Genomic DNA, 18,070 nt, shown 5'->3' on the forward strand with positions numbered 1-18,070 from the left:
ACCTAGCCTTGGCTAAATATTGCTTTTGTATACTGAAAGGCTGAATGCATAATTCATTTGCACAGCTCTGCAATGTATGGTTTGAGAGATTCTCTAAATAACTACTTTATTTGATAGTAAGCATTATAGAATGATAGAATTCAGGGAACTTTTATCAGAACTGGGCAAAGCACAAGTTTGATCTATATGGACTTGTGGAGTTGTTATTAACTTTTGGGGAAGTGGGAAGGCATAACTGTTATTGTAGTTTGCTTCATTATTTAATAGGGATTTTTTCTTTGAGAAAATAAGAAACAATATATTTCTCTGGTTTGGATTCCAACACAAAAAGTGAAAATGACAGCCCATTTCCCACCCCTTACAAATCCCTTCCATAAAATGTGAAAGAACAAAATAAACAAACAAACAAACATAATCATATTCAAACATAAACATAAAAAAGAAAATAACATATCAATGAAATATTTGGAAACAATATTTTTAAAGAAAAATCTTCTAGCAGAAAAGGGGGGCTTTTTTGTTAAAAAATTAAACTAGCTCTATCTCCTGTATCAAGCTCTCAGTCCTTAAAATTAAGCATAATAATATGGTACTCTTACATCAAGTTCTCTGTAAATTATAGTGGGATTACTGCTTAGTAATATATATGGGTGGGTCTAATTACTTCTCCTCAGCTAATAAAGGGAGTGGGAGATTATGCCTTAACCCAATGTAATGAAGATAGAAAAGAAACTGATCTTGAACTATGCTCCTTCCCAAAGCATGAATAAAACAAAAGTCCAGGGGAAAGTTGACTTTATTTTTGAGCCTATGTCTATGAGCTATTAAGAACATATAGACTTTTCAGCTGAGTATGTGGAGGGGACAGGGAGGGTTACTTGAAGATTTAGCCTCTTTTATTGTTCTCTCCTTATATTTTTCTTCCTCTCTTAAAGTTCTTTTAAGGTGTTTCTCCCCAATCCAGCTTTCTATAAGGTTCTTACAGGTTCCTTTCTTGGTCACCTTCTCCTCTCTCTCTACACCTATATTTGTGTAATCTCATTTACAAACTCAAATTCAGTTCCTTTCTATGAATAAAATGTCCAGATATATACTTTACTGAAAATCTGTCCCCTTTTTGTCAAAATGTGCATCTCGGTTTTTCTCTAGATTATCATTACCTGAATGTCTACCTATCAGTTCAGGCTCAATATAGCAAAAACTGAGGTCTCAAACCTTCCCTCCTTCCCATAAATTAACCTTCATATCCACATTCTAAATGATTTTAGACAATGTAATTGTCCCACAGTCCAAAAAATTGGTCATTGGTTTTAACTCAGCCTCTTCTCCAGGTCTTTACATTCAAACTATTGCCAAGGCTGGCAGAGCTCCACCCTGCCCCCTTTTTTCCTTTGTGTGTGTGTGTGTGTGTGTGGTTCTCTAATTTAATTAGAGATTCTCTATAAAACCTTTTTTATATCTATACCTGCCAACACATCTCCACTACTCCCACACTAACTACACCCCACAACAGAACCGTTACCATCCCTGGATCTTACACCTGTACCTCCAGACACATAATATATACACCGGAAATCTACCAAAGGCAAAAATACCCAATTACCTGTCAGTGCACACTTCTCACAAGACAACCACTCTCGCTCCAATCTTCTAGTTCTAATCCTCAAAGGGAACTTTCAAAACACCTTTAGTAGACAAGCCTATGAACTTTACCTCATAAATCTACTGGATACTAAAAATCATAGACATTGATTTATTGCAAATTATAACCTGCCTGCCATCTGATAACCCCAGGTAATCTGTCTGCATTTTAACAACTACATTCTATCACCAGCTCAACATTTCCCCTTCTTCATCACCTACCTGTCTCTCAACTGTTGTCTCACATTTCCTCTGATCCTCACTGTCATGCATGTGCATTTTCACAGACCTGCTTTTGCATATCGGCTTCTAGTCTGCCTAGGAAAGCACACAAAACACCACCAAACTTTTCTTATGCCTGAAGAAGGGTTTGTGCCCGAAAGCTTGCAAAGCACAATTTTCCCAACTATTCCATTGGTCTAATAAAAGATTTCACATCTACCATATATATATACAACAATATATCTGTTGGTTGTAGCTGTGTTGGTCTAAGAGCATAGGTCGACGAGGTTCTTTGGGTAGATGTGATATCTTTTATTAGGCCAACTAAATATTTGGAAAAATTGTTCTTTGCAAGCTTTTGGGCAAAGAACAAATAGAAATATTTATATTTATATAAAGGGAGCAGGGGATCCTCTAATCTAATTTTATATATGTTATATATTTATATATATAAATTATATATATTATACATATCAGTCAAACACCTCAACAACAAAACCATCCTTTATTACTCTTGACTTCATTATATATAATATTTCTTTTTTCAATTAAGTGTGAGTTTACTGTAATAATCTTCATAATCTCTAAAGTTTATAAAAATAAAACTCTCGACATGATCCAGTCCCCAGTGCTGGCCTTGGGTCTTGAATGGGCCCTCATGCCAGACCTGTACTGAACCACCCCCACCTCCTGCACTGTACAGGGCCAGGGAAAAATGTGGCACCAGCTCTAAGATATGTGACACATGAAGTTCCTGTGTGGGGCCAATCTGGAAAGCATTGACAGGGGTCAGAGACCTTCCCAATCCTAGCCCTGATTAACTCCTGGAGAGGGCCAGCAAGTTGAGTAAAAGAGCTCCCTGTTTCCTGTGGCCCCCTGCTGGCTAGGCTGACCAGGAGCATATTTGCTCCTGGGCAGCATCTACATGCGTTTTACTGTGCATTATCTACCTTTGCAGTTAGTTTACTACCTGTATCTATAGGGAGTAGCTAACTGCACAGTTGACTGGTTTACTGTGCAGTAAAAGTGAGCATGTGTAGATGGTAATGCTTTACTTCACAGTAAATTAGTCTACTGCACAGTAAAGTGTCTCATGCAGATACCCACTGGCTCACAGGCCATCAACTGCAATTCTTACTAAAACTCCAGTTTCGTTCAATAAGAGTTTGGCCTAAAAGGTCTTTAGTTTAAAAAAAAAACTCAATGAACTAGTATAGTTAAGGCATATATGTTTCTATGGCTGATGCAATTTCAGGGAGTGATGTCACCAGTATCTCAGCCAGCTGCCTTTTATTTCCAATCCCAAGCACCTATTTATTGATGTGTCATGATCAACTTGAGCTTAGAATCATAGAATCCTAGAAAATTAGGGTTGGAAGGAACCAAGAGGTAATCTAGTCCACCCCCTGCTCAAAGCAAGATCATATCCAACTATATCATCCCAACCAAAGCTTTGTCTAGCCAGGTCTTAAAAACCTACAAGGATGGAGATTCCACCATCTCTCTGGGTAACCTGCTCCATTGTTTTACTATACTCCTAGAGTGACATTTTCCCCTTAATATTCAACCTAAACTTCCCTTGCTGCAACCTGAGGCCATTGCTCCTTATTCTGTTATCTGCCATCACTGAGAACCATCTAGCCCCACCCTCCCCTCTCAGTCTTCTTTTCTCTAGACAAAATAAGCCTGATTCCCTCAGCCTTTACTGATAAGTAAAGTTCTCTTAAACTTTTTCATTGCCCTACACTGGACTTTCTACAATTTCTCCACATTCATAGTTTCATAGTTTCATAGATGTTAGGATTGGAAGGGACCTCAATAGATCATCGAGTCCGACCCCCTGCATAAGCAGGAAAGAGTGCTGGGTCTAGATGACCCCAGCTAGATACTCATCTAACCTCCTCTTGAAGACCCCCAGGGTAGGGGAGACCACCACCTCCCTTGGGAGCCCGTTCCAGACCTTGGCCACTCGAACTGTGAAGAAGTTCTTCCTAATGTCCAGTCTAAATCTGCTCTCTGCTAGCTTGTGGCCATTGTTTCTTGTAACCCCCGGGGGTGCCTTGGTGAATAAATACTCACCAATTCCCTTCTGTGCCCCCATGATGAATTTAAAGGCAGCCACAAGGTCGCCTCTCAACCTTCTCTTGTGGAGGCTGAAAAGGTCCAGTTTCTCTAGTCTCTCCTCGTAGGGCTTGGTCTGTAGGCCCTTAACCATATGAGTGGCCCTTCTCTGGACCCTCTCCAGGTTATCCTCATCCTTCTTGAAGCGTGGTGCACAGAATTGCACGCAGTACTCCAACTGCAGTCTGACCAGCGCCCGATAGAGGGGGAGTATCACCTCCTTGGACCTATTCGTCATGCATCTGCTGATGCACGATAAAGTGCCATTGGCTTTTTTGATGGCTTCGTCACACTGCCGACTCATGTTCATCTTGGAGTCCACTAGGACTGCAAGATCCCTTTCCACTTCCATGTCACCCAGCAGGTCATTCCCTAGGCTGTAGGTGTGCTGGACATTTTTCCTCCCTAGGTGCAGCACTTTGCATTTCTCCTTGTTGAACTGCATTCTGTTGTTTTCTGCCCACTTGTCCAACCTATCCAGGTCTGCTTGCAGCTGCCCTCCGGCATGTCCACATCTCCCCATAGTTTTGTGTCATCCGCAAACTTGGACAGAGTACATTTCACTCCCTCGTCCAAGTCACTGATGAAGACATTAAAGAGTATCGGTCCAAGGACCGAGCCCTGCGGGACCCCACTGCCCACACCCTTCCAGGTCGAAACCGACCCATCCACCACGACTTTCTGGGTGCGACCCTCCAGCCAATTCACCACCCACCAGACTGTGTAGTCATCCAAGTCTCAGCCTCTTAACTTGTTCACCAGTATGGGGTGGGATACCGTATCGAAGGCCTTCCTGAAGTCTAAGTATACGACATCCACCCCTCCTCCTGTGTCCAGGCGTTTTGTAACCTGGTCATAAAAAGAGACTAGATTGGTCAGGCACGATCTGCCTGCCACAAACCCTAATTCTTTCTGTAGTGGGGGCCCCAACACTGGACACAGTACTCCAGGTGTGGCTTCACCAGTGCTGAATAGGGGGGAACATTCACTTTCCTCAATCTGCTGACCATGCTGCTGCTAATACATCCCAGTATACCATTAGACTTCTTAGCAACAAGGACACACTGTTGGCTCATATTCATCTCATTGTCCACTGTAACCCCAGTGTCCTTTTCTGCACAGCTGCTGCCAAACCAGTAGGTCCCCAGCTGGTACCGGTGTATGTGCAAGATTTTGCACTTCTCCTTATTGACTTTCATGAGATTTCTTTTGGTCCAATCCTCCAATTTTTCTAGGTCTCTCTGAATCCTAGCTCTACCCTCCAGCATATCTACTGGTTCCTATAGCTTGGTGTCATCTGTAAACTTTCTGAGGGTGCCCTCTATGCCATCTTCCAGGTCATTGATGAAACTATTGAACAAAACTGACCCCAGGACCAGCCCCTGGGGTGCTCCACTTGATATTGGCTGCCAACTAGACATCAAGCCATTGAATACTACCCTTTGAACTCAATGATCCAGCCAGTTTTCTATCCCTCTTACTGGTCTAACCACATTAACTATTTTCCCTGAATCCACAGTGCCAATCATCTCATCATAGAAGGCAATCAGGTTGTTCAGGCATGAATTGCTCTTGGTGAATCCATGCTAACTGTTCCTAATCACCTACTTCTCCAAATGCTTATAAATGGATTCCTTGAGGTTCTGCTTCATGATTTTTCCAGGGACTGAGGGGAGACTGACTGATCTGTAGTTCTCTGGAACCACCTTCTTCCCTTTCTTAAAGATGGGCACTGTATTTGCCTTTTTCCAATTGTCCAGGACCTCTACTGATTGCCATGAGTTTTCAAGGATGATCGCCAGTGGCTTTGCAATCTCATCAGCCAAATCCCGCAGCACTCTCGAGTGCATTCCATCTGTCCCTATAGACTTGTACATGTCCAGCTTCTCTAAATACTCCCTAACCCATTCTTTTGCCACTGCTGGTTGCTCACCTCCTCCTCAGACTGTGCTGCCAGTTGTAGTAGTATGGGCACTGACCTTGCCTGTGAAGACTGAGGTGAAAAAGACATTGAATACATCAGTGTTTTCTGCATTCTCTTTCACTAGGCTACCTCCCAATTTAGTATACTAAAGGACCTACACATTCTCTGATCCTCCTCTTGTTGTTGACATACTTGTAGAAATCATTCTTGTTAAACATGGGTGTGGATTCCATGGGCAGGAGCATGCAGGGAGAAGATATGGCTCTGCCCATACCTGTGCCCTACACTGTCACCACCCCAAGATCCTGCTCTGTGATCCAAGCCTCACCTACCCATCCCACTCCTGAACAGTGCTCCCCTCCCGCACCCATTGCAAGGAGATGCAGAGAGCAGATCGTGGCTCTGTCCCAGCCCCAGACCTGGCCCCAGCCCCAGCCTCAGCCCCAGCATCAGCCCTAGCCCATGCTCTCATTGCCACAAGATTCCAGCCCCAGCTCCCTATATGCCCACAGCCCCATCCCATTCACCTGGCTATGTGCCCTGCCCACATGTCTCCCTGCTAGTCTCCATAAAGACCATGGGTTTGTGGGGTGGTGACAGCTTGGGGCTGGGGCAGAGCCACGATCCACTCCCTGTATGTCCCTGCCTGGAGAACCAGGGCTCTGCTCTGGTCCTGGCTGTATGCCGTCACCACCCCAAGATCCCAGGTTCTCCATGGAGACCAGCAGGGAACAACACAGGTAGGGCAGATAGCTAGGCAGAGGGAATTCATCCAGGGCTGGGGCCAGGATCTTGGTTAAGTGAGAGCATGGGGCTGGGGCTGGGGATGGGGCAGAGCCACAATCCACTCCCCACATGCTTCTATGATGGACTTGGGTTCTGCAGGCAGGGGCATGCAGGGAGTGGATCACAGCTCTCACCATGCTGTCATGGCTCCAAGATCCTGGGGTCTCCCTGACCCCTCCTGCTCCTATCATTCCTGGACTCCACTTCACACTCACCCACTGCCTTATCCCAGCAGCCTGGGCAAGATCCCTGCCCATGTGGGCCCTGCCCTCAGTGGTGGGTGCAGGGCAAATGGGCTGGGGTATGTGGCAGCAGGGCTGGGTTTGTAAGCTGTGGCAGAGCTTCCAGGAAATGGAGTCAGGCCACTGCTGTGCACCTAGGGGTGGCAGGACCGGATGCATTCACCATGGTCCATGCTACTTCCCATACCTCAGCTTATCAGGACCAAGAAACCCAATGCATGCTAGATATAATCCCTCAGCATGTCCAGTCTGGTCCATGAGCCATATTTTGCCCACCTCTGAACTACTCATACATGCTGACAGGTTCTGAATATATCTCGTCAATGTGCTATTTTCAGACTCTAAAAACAAACTTGCAATACATGTTAGAAATGTATGTAGCCCTATTACCATACTATCATAGCACCTTACAATGTCCACTACCTTTATTCTCTAGCACCATATTAAGAAGGGAAGTTCAAGTATTGCACCTTATACAGAGAGGGAATTGAGTCACAAAGTGTGTCCAGAATTACATAGGAAGTCAGTGGCAAAATAAGGAACTCAATTTTCTTAAATAGTAGGATACAACTGTAACCACTGCACTATCCTTCTTGTTACCATATAAGTGGAACTAAACTGATCAAGTGTTTTGAGTATTCCTTCCTGTATAAGCACTTAAAAACTCAAAATCATGCTTTACTCTCCTGCTCGCACAAGTAGTCCCAGGGGTATTTTTACATGTGCAATTTACTGCATTTGAGACAAAATATATGAAATTGCATTGAAAAGGATTTATGTCTCTACATTTTCTGTACAAATCATATTGTCTTTTAAAACATCTAGAACTTTAAATAAACTACTTATGTTTTAAATATAACTTAAGAATTGTTGCAAATATGCTTCAGCTTGAGACTTTTAATAAAAGATATGTGTGCGTGTGTGTCTGTATGTATTCACACTATATATAAAGTGTGTCTGTATGTGTATGCAAAATTGCTTTTAAAGCCTTTTAACATGTCTTTTACACACACACACACACACACACACACACGAGTAGCAGTCACTTCATTTAAAATATATATATTTCTTTCAGAGATTAATTGGACCAAACTGTATTTCCTGAATCTGAAATCTAGCTAAATAAAAATATTTGACTATTTGGACAAATTTTGACTATTTGCATTGATATTTAGCAACAGGGATCCCAGTTTTCACTGATAACCTCCCCCCCCCCCCATTTTTGGATTAAAAAAATAACCTGTCTTTATCCAAAAATTGCATTTTTTTACTCAGAGAAAACTCGGATCCCTGTTTCTGAGGCTGAAAAGATCATATCTGACACAGTACATGGAGTATTCTGTATAGTGTTAGGTCCCACATTTCAAGAAAGATGTGGACAAATTAAGAGTCCAGAGGAGAGCAACAAAAAAATATTACAGGTCTTAAAACATGACAGGATAATAGGTTGGAAGAACTTGAATTATTTATCATGGTGAATGTAGTGAAAGTGATTTGCTAAGTTCTTCAAATATAAAAAAAAAATTGTAATAAAGAGAATGGCTACAAACTGTTCTCTGTTCCAACATAACATGAAGATTTGAGCTTAAAAGGACAAAAGGGAGAGAAAGGTGGAATATCAGGAAAAACTGTCTAAGGATGAAGATGAATATTATTGGAACAATGTCTATAGAACCTGTGGAATTTTCAGTTTTGTAGTTTTTTAGATAAGTTTAGAGAAACACTTAGAGGAAATGAACTAGTCAGAGATGAACCTGCTTTTTGCAAAGGTTTGGATTAGATGAACTCTTGAGGCCCTCTCTCAAGATGAGCTCTATTTTTCTGTGCTTCAATGATATTTTTGAAGTTTCAGCAAAAACAGTACATCAATGTCTTTGAAATTTTTTTTAACAGCATCATTATCCTATGAGTTTGGCAAGGAAATAGTCCTCATGAAAGGCAGGCCTTTGGTGTCATTCTGATTCTTCATTTAGACAAAATCAATCTTTCTTTCCCCCCACAAATTATCCATTGTCTATGGAAGTTGAAAGACAGGAGACTATGAGTCCTAGACTCACCTCAACTTTGAAATGGTGTTATTAATCTGTTAATATTTTATACTATAACACTGAGAAAAGCATTATCTGTATCCTAATACCCATTTTAACATACATTTTACCAAAGGAGTAGATGAGATGATGTGTAAAGTTAACCCTGGGAGAACTGAGAATAGAAAGTGGATGTCTAATAAAATCGCTTTCACATGAAGAAACGCTCTTCCACAGAAAGGCTGCCAAATCTATGTACGTGAATGCAGTGCACTATCTGTAAAATACTCTATTCCTTAAAATTGAATCCATTGCTTTTTTATGTTACATATTCCTATCCCCATGTAAAACCAGTTCAGAAATTATAGCACTGCTGCTAGCTAACGTAATTGTCCCTGCCTGTGAAATGATTGAAATCTGTGCTGCAGTGCTGAGGTGCCCTGTTTTAAACCATGCTCCATATCAGTACTGAAGTTGTTACAGTTACAAATTCCAGATTTGGAATATGCTTATTTCCTCTGTTTCAAACAAGCAAAGAAACAAACAAAGAAAATAACTCCCAAACCAAAACAAATCATAATCCCCCCCCCCCCCCAAACATTAAAAGCATGTTAGTAAGGCTGTAATATCAGGAGTTAGGAAATAATATATAAAAATAGAAGAGTTCTGTGACTCTTTCCAGTTTTGGCCAATGGTCTCAGTCAGAATCCGAGCTAGTTATTGTACAAACATATACAATAAAATAAAAAGATAAACCTTTCTAGAGCAGCTTACATTCTAATTAAAGACAAAAATTACAATTGATCAACTTTTCTTAATTAACAATAAGAAAATGCAATTGCTTTGTTTTTAGACAGAGAATAAGTATTTTGGGGCACCTATCTCTATAAAAAGCAACATATATATTTTTGATTTAGCCAACTAATATAAACATTGATTTTAATTAAGTTTTCTTATTGCTTGTAAGCACAGCATTTTTTTTTTTTTTAAAGAAAAGGATCTTGCATGCCAAGAAGTTTTTACAGGCCCCAGCTCTTGTTATATATTTTATAGTAAAAGGGAATGCATAATGGAAATGCTGACACAACCTCTTCCCCCTTAGATGTGCACAGGTACTGGTATAATCCAAGGCACTACCAAGGGAAAACATTTTAATTAACAGTTGCAATTTTAGTATATCAGGCAAGTAGGGTTCTCTGCTTTAAAAAAACTTTATTTAATAATCCCTACCACACCAACATGAAAAATTATAATCTTTAAAATTCAACTTTCTTTCAGTACTAATTCCATTCTTAAATTCTTATAGTCTTAACTGAAAGTTTTATGAAAATGTATTCAAGAGAGCTAGAATATCTAATTTATAGTAAAATACATAAATGTCTTTCAATATCCTCCATTTTCAATAACAGACATTGGAGCAAATGAAAAACTGTTGAGCTATATGTCAGTCACGCTTGTGACTAGGCAACAGCAACATTTCCTTCATTCCTCATAGAAGCAGCCATAGCATCTTCTTCATAAACTGTATATCTTTACTAAGTCTCATTAAATAGAAATAGTTGAAGAATTTCTGGTTGTGAGCAGCCATGTAATGGCAATACATTTGCAATGGAGTATATATAAACAAAAACCAGAATCATACATATCCAATAAATGCATCTTTTCCCTATTTATTAATGGAATTCGAATTTTTGCTTTCTTTTCCATTAAGGCTAGTTCTTTTTTCTTCCCAAGTCAGTGGTTTGCCGTGTTCAGATTTTCAGAGAGCTGGTGAGTTCTCATTCTTTCTATCTTTCTTGCTGTTACTTAAGTGATATTCTTTAAATTTTTTGTTGATTGTATTTAGATATCTCTTCCTTAAAGGGACTGATCTAAAGGTCATTTAAGTCAAGTTTATTCTTTCTATTGACTTTTTCTCTATCCCTGAAAACAGATTTTAAATACTTCTGAGATAATAATATCTCTTAGAGAATATTCAGTTCTGGGACTGTGTGTATTCATTCAGGCTTACTAGTAGTTGAAGGAAGAGAATTCTCCAGGCCTCCAGGCTATGGTTACTTTGAACCTAGGATCCTAGGATCTAGAGGAGAGGAGAAGCTTTGGGATGAAACACAATAGCTAGGTTCCCTTAAGACGTTACTTCAACTTCTTTCAAGATGGCTTGATGTACACACTTTTACTAATGGAGGGCTCAGTCTGTCAGAATATCATTAAACATATTTGGCTGCTTTCAGCAAAACTGCAGGCACAAGAAGGTGTTATACACTGGGAATAAAATGGCAGAATTTGGTCTTAAAGAAATAACAACACCCTCAAGATATTTCTCTATTTGAAATAATGGAATAAAATTTTGCGTATGTTTCTACTGATAAAATTTGCGATAGCTTACATGGAGGAAATACTCAAAGATGGATATTTTAAAGAATAATATTCTAATTGGTTTGTTTGTTTGTTTGTTTGTTTGCTTGCTTGCTTGTTTTATTCCTCTATGGCACCTCCACCTTCCTCTAACCAGGATGCAGAAACTCATGGAACTTGCATCTGAGCACATTTTAACAAGCCCTAGAGAGGCGGGTTTCTTTTTCATTGACAGCTCTCATCCCCTGGTTTACCCTGCAGGTAAGGGTGCTTTTGGTGCCTTTGGGTAATAAGCCTTGTAGCTGTATGACAAGGTTGATTTGTGTAATTTCAGAAATAGGATAGATTAGAATTTGTATGGAACAGTTGGGATAGTGGTGATCCTTCTTGAAGCAGGGGTTTGGACTAGAGGTCCTGGAGTTTCCTTCCAGCTCTACTTTTCTATGATTCTATGAAGGAAGGAGATGATAATATGTTGGTTCCATCATCCACTATAAGGAAACCTGAGTCATTTTAATTGGGGGAGGTATTATTTCTACATATTTCATTGAAACATGCAAAGAATCTTCTCTTTTTTACCAGTCCTTATATAAAAATGGCTTGCATGCAAGCATTCTCTTTAAGCTTCTCAGTACTCATCATTCAAACATAGATATATTTTATCATATCAGAAAGGTTAGAGGGACATTACAAATTAGAAATGTGTTATCATTGTTGAGAACAATAATCCTGTTATTTCTAAATTAAACATCATGTGGTTTTACATGAGGTTTACATATTCCTGACACATGGTTTTACACAAGGTGTCATATGGTAGAAGATTGGAGGACTGAGAAATGGAAGCTGGAAAGGGAGAGGAAAAATTAAAATGTGTACAAATAAGTTGCAATCTTATTTTCCAAAGGGCATTAGTCACTAAGGCACAGGTCAAGTTGTAACTAAAGTCCATGCAAGTCTTAGGCAAGAGTTAGATATTTGAGTTTAAAACTTTGATAATCAAATTTTCTTTTGCTAGATGCTCCTGAACTCCATTGCTAATTATTATCCAAGGCAACTAGAGCTCTGCTTCTGGGGATGCACAAAAATGTTTATAATTGATAGTGATGAGGAGCTGCTCAACATCCAACCCAATTCTGTGCCTTACTAGGATCCATAAACCTATCTTACCTAAGGAGCGTGATCCAGTAAGAATTCTTATAAAACACGATCAAGACCCATATCAATGGAGAAGGAGACAGTGGCTTCTCTTTTATTTATTTTCTGGACTTCTAGGGAGCTCACATAGAAACTCAGAGACTAGAGGGCTATAAACTTTCAACCCTCAAGTGAATGCTGTAAGTACTATGTTATAAGACCTTTGGAGGTAAGATACTTAAAAGTGATCACTCAATTCTTCCTGTTGGAGCTATTCCACTTTCAATTGAATAATAAAGAGCTATTGTACATACATGCCAGGGGAAATTGTGATTATAGCTCTTTTTTCTGTAGACGTGCAGTTTATTAAATGCTTCATATGTAATAAAAAAACAGTCTTCTATGAAAGTTTAGGAGTCTGATAATGTCTCCCTAGCTACTGGGCTAGAGAGTCATATTCTCTCTTTCTTTCTTTCTCCATCTCCAAACCATTTACATGGTTTTTTAAAGGCATTTTAGGCAAAGTGAAACATTTTCAATCTAAGTTTTAATGTAACAAAGATTGCCCATTCACCTGATAATAACCTATAGTTTAGTAATTAAAGTATTTTCCAGGAATGTGAGACATGTTTTTGAAATCTATGAAGGAGAGAGAGGCACTAAAACCAGGTTACCCAAATACTTGCTGTATGTTCTGAGCTATTCTATTAAAGTAGTGAGAATTATGTAGGGTTTAGATTATGGTTGTAAAGAATGGTTTGGATAGGGATAGTCCTATCTAAGGCAGGGGGGTGGACTAGATGATCTCTGGAGGTCCTTTCTAACCCTACTTCTCTATGATTCTATAATTCTATGAGTAGTTCTCCTCTTTGATTTTCTTCAGATCAGTTTTAAAAGGCATCTTCATTTCAAGATAGGATCTGGGGTCATGTATCCCAAGTGACGAGGCAGTTCTTAGTGGCTTAGTAGGAACTAGGCACAAAACTTCACAGACTTTGGGTGTTTTGCAGATGCCCAGAAGCAGAACTTGGTGCCTCGAGAACACAAAAATCCAACAGAGTGAGTTTATGTACATCCAAGGCTTTGTGGCATCTATTTTATAATAGATTTGGATTGTGATTTGGATTTGATTTTAGATTGTGATGAATGAAGTTTGCTCTGTGTTCTAATGAAAACTCTATAGCATAATCACAGCCTCATGTGTATGTAACAGACTGTAATAGAAGGGATACTCACCTGTAGGGGGAAACCCATGGTAAGCCAAAACCAGGCTGAGCCTGAGAGGTTTCTTTGTCCCCCTGATGACACCAGAACCAAAGGACTGAAGAAATTTTGCCTTCAGGCCCTGGAAACAGCATCCTTCACAGAGCTCCAGAATTCTGCAGCCAGAATTGGTGGCTGCTAGGAGGTAGGGCAGAAGGTTGACAGTTGGTGATTGTTGGGAGCCGAGGGGAGGCGGGGAGAGACAGAGAGAGAGACTGTTGTTAGGAGACTGTAGGGATCTTGCTGGGGGACCAGAGCAGTGAGTGAGGGAAGTGAGCAGAGTCCGGAGGTGAACCCTGGCTCTAATTAAAGGGGAAGCACTTGGGGCTAGGAGTTGGTGAGTGAGCATAGCCCTCCCCTCTTCCAGTGGACCTTCACATGGGGAGCCCTGAGGGAGTAAACACCCAGGACCATAGACCCACCAGCCCTGTCTGAGGGACAGAAAGAGGTGTCATGGGGAGGAGGTTGTTTGTGTATTTTAGGATGTCAAGCATGGGCACCAGCCATCATTAGGAGTAGGGCCCTGGGGTCATCAAGGGAGCTCCCATCTCCCTAACACCTGAACCAAGATGGAGTCAAGACCATGATAGTCAACCTAGAGACTGCTATTTTGAGTGTCTACATCAGACTTACAGGGGGTGTGATTCCCTACCTATAAGTGTATATATGCTGTTACCAAGTTATACATATGTCTTTAGGCCTTGAGTTCATTAGTATTATTTCATAAGTTAAACGAGTTATGAGTTAAACCTTAGAACAGATAGCAATGAAGGTGTACGAATATAAATATATGTATGTATGTAAATATCTGAATATAAATTAATATCTATCTATCTATCTATCTATCTATCTATCTATCTATCTATCTATCTATCTATCTATCTATCTATCTATCTGTTGTACATAATATTGTAAATAGTTACCTACTCTGTCAGAGTGCTGTTACAGGAGGTATCCCCATACCATGATTCTGAGGTTCCTTGTGAGCCTAAAGGAACCAAAAGTATGGGTATAGATGGTGTCTTAGGGTTCCACAAATTGCCACTAGCAGTGGTAGGCACCCCACAGCGGGATGTTATATGTATAAGCCTTGATGGGTTTAAAAATGGCTGCTGGGGCACTTTATCTAAAGCTCAACCCTAGTCTTCCCTTGCACAAGGGAACAGAGGGGTCTCCTTCTTCCCAAGCTGTAGGGATAGGGACTGCTTCTTCCCTCCCATCTGTGTGGGCAAAATAGTGGGAGGGAAATCCCTCAGACTCCCACTGTAGGGCAGACTGGGGCTTGGGGGGCCCTGGGTGGGCTGAGAAAAAAGCCCCTAAGGTGGGGGCTCTACATGTGGGTAGCCCCACGACTACCGAGATAGGGAACTGCTCTCCCCTCCCTCCAGTGGGGCTGGGGCTGAGATATGCCCCAACTGCACAGGGGTGGGGTGGGAAACCCATCTACTCCCATGCAGCAGGGCAGACCAGGGCTCTGGGGACCACAGGAGGGCTGGGCTAAATCTCCTGAGGCATGGGGCTCCCTTGGATGAGCAAACACCAAGGCCAGCACCAGTGAGGGGGGCTGCTTCCCACCTCCCACCTGCAGGGGCAGGCCAAGTATGGGGATGGGGATGAGGGGCATCACCCTCCACTTGCAACAGGGCAGACTGGGCCGGTGGGGTAAGACTGGGGCCAGGGGCTCTTTTTTTCCATTTCCCGCCACCTCACTGGGCTGACAAACAAAGGCAGGATGCAGAGACTTTGCTGCCTCAGCTCTGTAACAGCTTGAAGGTAGGTCCAGCTCTGTTGAAGCATACAGCATAACCAAGGGCAGCCTACCCACTCTGTGGGGGAGGCACAAGGAATCCTGGGATGGTGAGGGGCTTGACCTATCTTGAGTTGAGAAAGGATTTGGGACAGAAGTTCAACAGATTGGTTTAACTTAAATCAATTCCGTCTGATACTACATCCATCCATGTCTATCATAAACCAGGTGCAGCCATTTTGAAACCATAGATTCATAGATTCATAGATGTTAGGGTTGGAAGGGACCTCAATAGATCATTGAGTCTGACCCCCTGCATAGGCAGGAAAGAGTGCTGGGTCTAGATGACCCCAGCTAGATGGTTATCTAACCTCCTTTTGAAGACCCCCAGGGTAGGGGAGAGCACCACCTCCCTTGGGAGCCCGTTCCAGACCTTGGCCACTTGAACTGTGAAGAAGTTCTTCCTAATGTCCAATCGAAATCTGCTCTCTGCTAGATTGTGGCCATTATTTCTTGTAACCCCCGGGGGCGCCTTGGTGAATAAATCCTCACCATTTCCCTTCTGTGCCCCTGTGATGAACTTATAGGCAGCCACAAGGTCGCCTCTCAACCTTCTCTTGCAGAGGCTGAAAAGGTCCAGTTTCTCTAGTCTCTCCTCGTACGGCTTGGTCTGCAGGCCCTTAACCATACGAGTGGCCTTTCTCTGGACCCTCTCCAGGTTATCTGCATCCCTCTTGAATTGCCGCACCCAGAATTGCACGCAGTACTCCAACTGCAGTCTGACCAGCGCCCGATAGATATATATATTCTGGATGTATATTATTCTCACCAAGTCTTGATGGAGAGCACTTTATAGCAGAGTGAACCATTAGAGACGGCTTCATCAGGTTAATAGAATGTCACTGTCTGTTTCACAGCTGCAAGTCAATCTAGGAACCTAATATTAAAAAGGAAGCTAAATTCTACTACATGATCAAAAAAAAAAAAAAACAAACCCAAAAAAAACCCAGAACCTCCCTTCTGACCATAGAGCTAGGCATTTTGTATAAGGTATCTCAGCTAAGATTGATTCTGAATCTACCGTGTATAGCTAATTGATAAAAGAACTCAGAGAATGAAATGTTGCATAAAAATGCTTGCTTAGAAAACATTATCTTTGAATCTCAAGTATAAACAGAGTTAAAGAAACAGTTAATACATTTGAAGCTGCCAGAAAATATAATAAAAAATAAATCATTATCACTAATCATTTTTGGTGTGTGTGGTTCTTTCCTTTATCTTGGGAAACCTTGCTGTTCTAGAACTACCCTAATATTATAGTTCCTTTCATAGACACATGTATTTAACTCAGTAAAAAATTGAGATCAATCTAGCTCTCACTGGGTGCATCTATATGTGTATCTATGTCAGGGTGCAGTAAATTAATTAAATCCACTGTAGGATAGTACAGTCCAGGACAAGTACTATCCTACAGCAGAGTAGTTATGTGCACCAAAATGCATGTGTAGATAGTGTCTAGGGCTGTCTGGGGCATAAGGGTGCTATAATGAGGGGGTTGCCTGCTGGCTAGTCCTGCACTGGAGCACCCTCATGCCCCAGCCAGACCCCTGAAGCATGATGAGCCAGGACTGTAATGGCTGGCAGGCTGATTCCTACGGGTCCTCTTTCAACCAATGCTGCTCCACCCTGTTTCAATGTGCTGTGGTCCTGCACATGTAAAAGCTGCACCTGGGAGCAATAAATTCCAGGGTGAACTGCGCCAGAGTTTATTGCTCCGTGCTAATTGCATATGTAGATGCACACACTGAAATCTCAATGATTGCTATCCTTGCTGTTTATTGTCCCTGTCAGTATGTACAAAAACATTCCAGAAAAGTAGCATACATTTATCAAATGATATACTGAACTTCCCACTGCTTTTAAAATGGTCTGTAAATTGGCATGTGGAAATTAATTGAATGGAGACATACTTGCATAAATCTGGCATTCAGTATATATATGTGGAAACACAAATCCAAGGTTTAATGACTCTGGCTCTCATTCATGAAAGAAAATTTAGGGCATTTCTCACCAAACAAAGACACAAAAATTAGCCATAGTTGTGATTTATCGCATTGTGTTTATAATTTAAGGTCCAAGAGTTGTCCGTTGCAGAAAATAACTTTTTAAAGCTGGGCAGATTTTTTTTTGCTTTACAACAGCAGGAAATGTTCCTCTAGATTATTCCTTTTACTTTTTGTATGTATACATGGGGAACCACTCTTGTGGGAGAATGGGAGAATGTCAGTTATTCTTCAGTTAAGCTCAATAGCCATTGTCAGCCCCTTAAATATATAAATAAAACCAAATTACAGAGAGATGCTATGCAGTTCTGACAGTATCATCTGGTCCTTAATATCATCTCTTCTTGGTTACTTTAGTTCTAAATATAATTCTAGTATCTGGAAAACAGGTGAACCTAATGATTTATGTCACAGTCTTGTCTCTAGAAGTATGAAAAGGCTGTTGCTGAAATGAAATAGTAGACAAGTTTCATGATATAGTGTCACCTTTTATGCCATAGCTTCTGACATTTCTTTACTCTTTCTTTCCTTCAAGTTATTAA

The sequence above is a fragment of the Alligator mississippiensis genome, chromosome 1 (assembly GCF_030867095.1).
Source record: "Alligator mississippiensis isolate rAllMis1 chromosome 1, rAllMis1, whole genome shotgun sequence".
Classification (NCBI taxonomy): domain Eukaryota; kingdom Metazoa; phylum Chordata; order Crocodylia; family Alligatoridae; genus Alligator; species Alligator mississippiensis.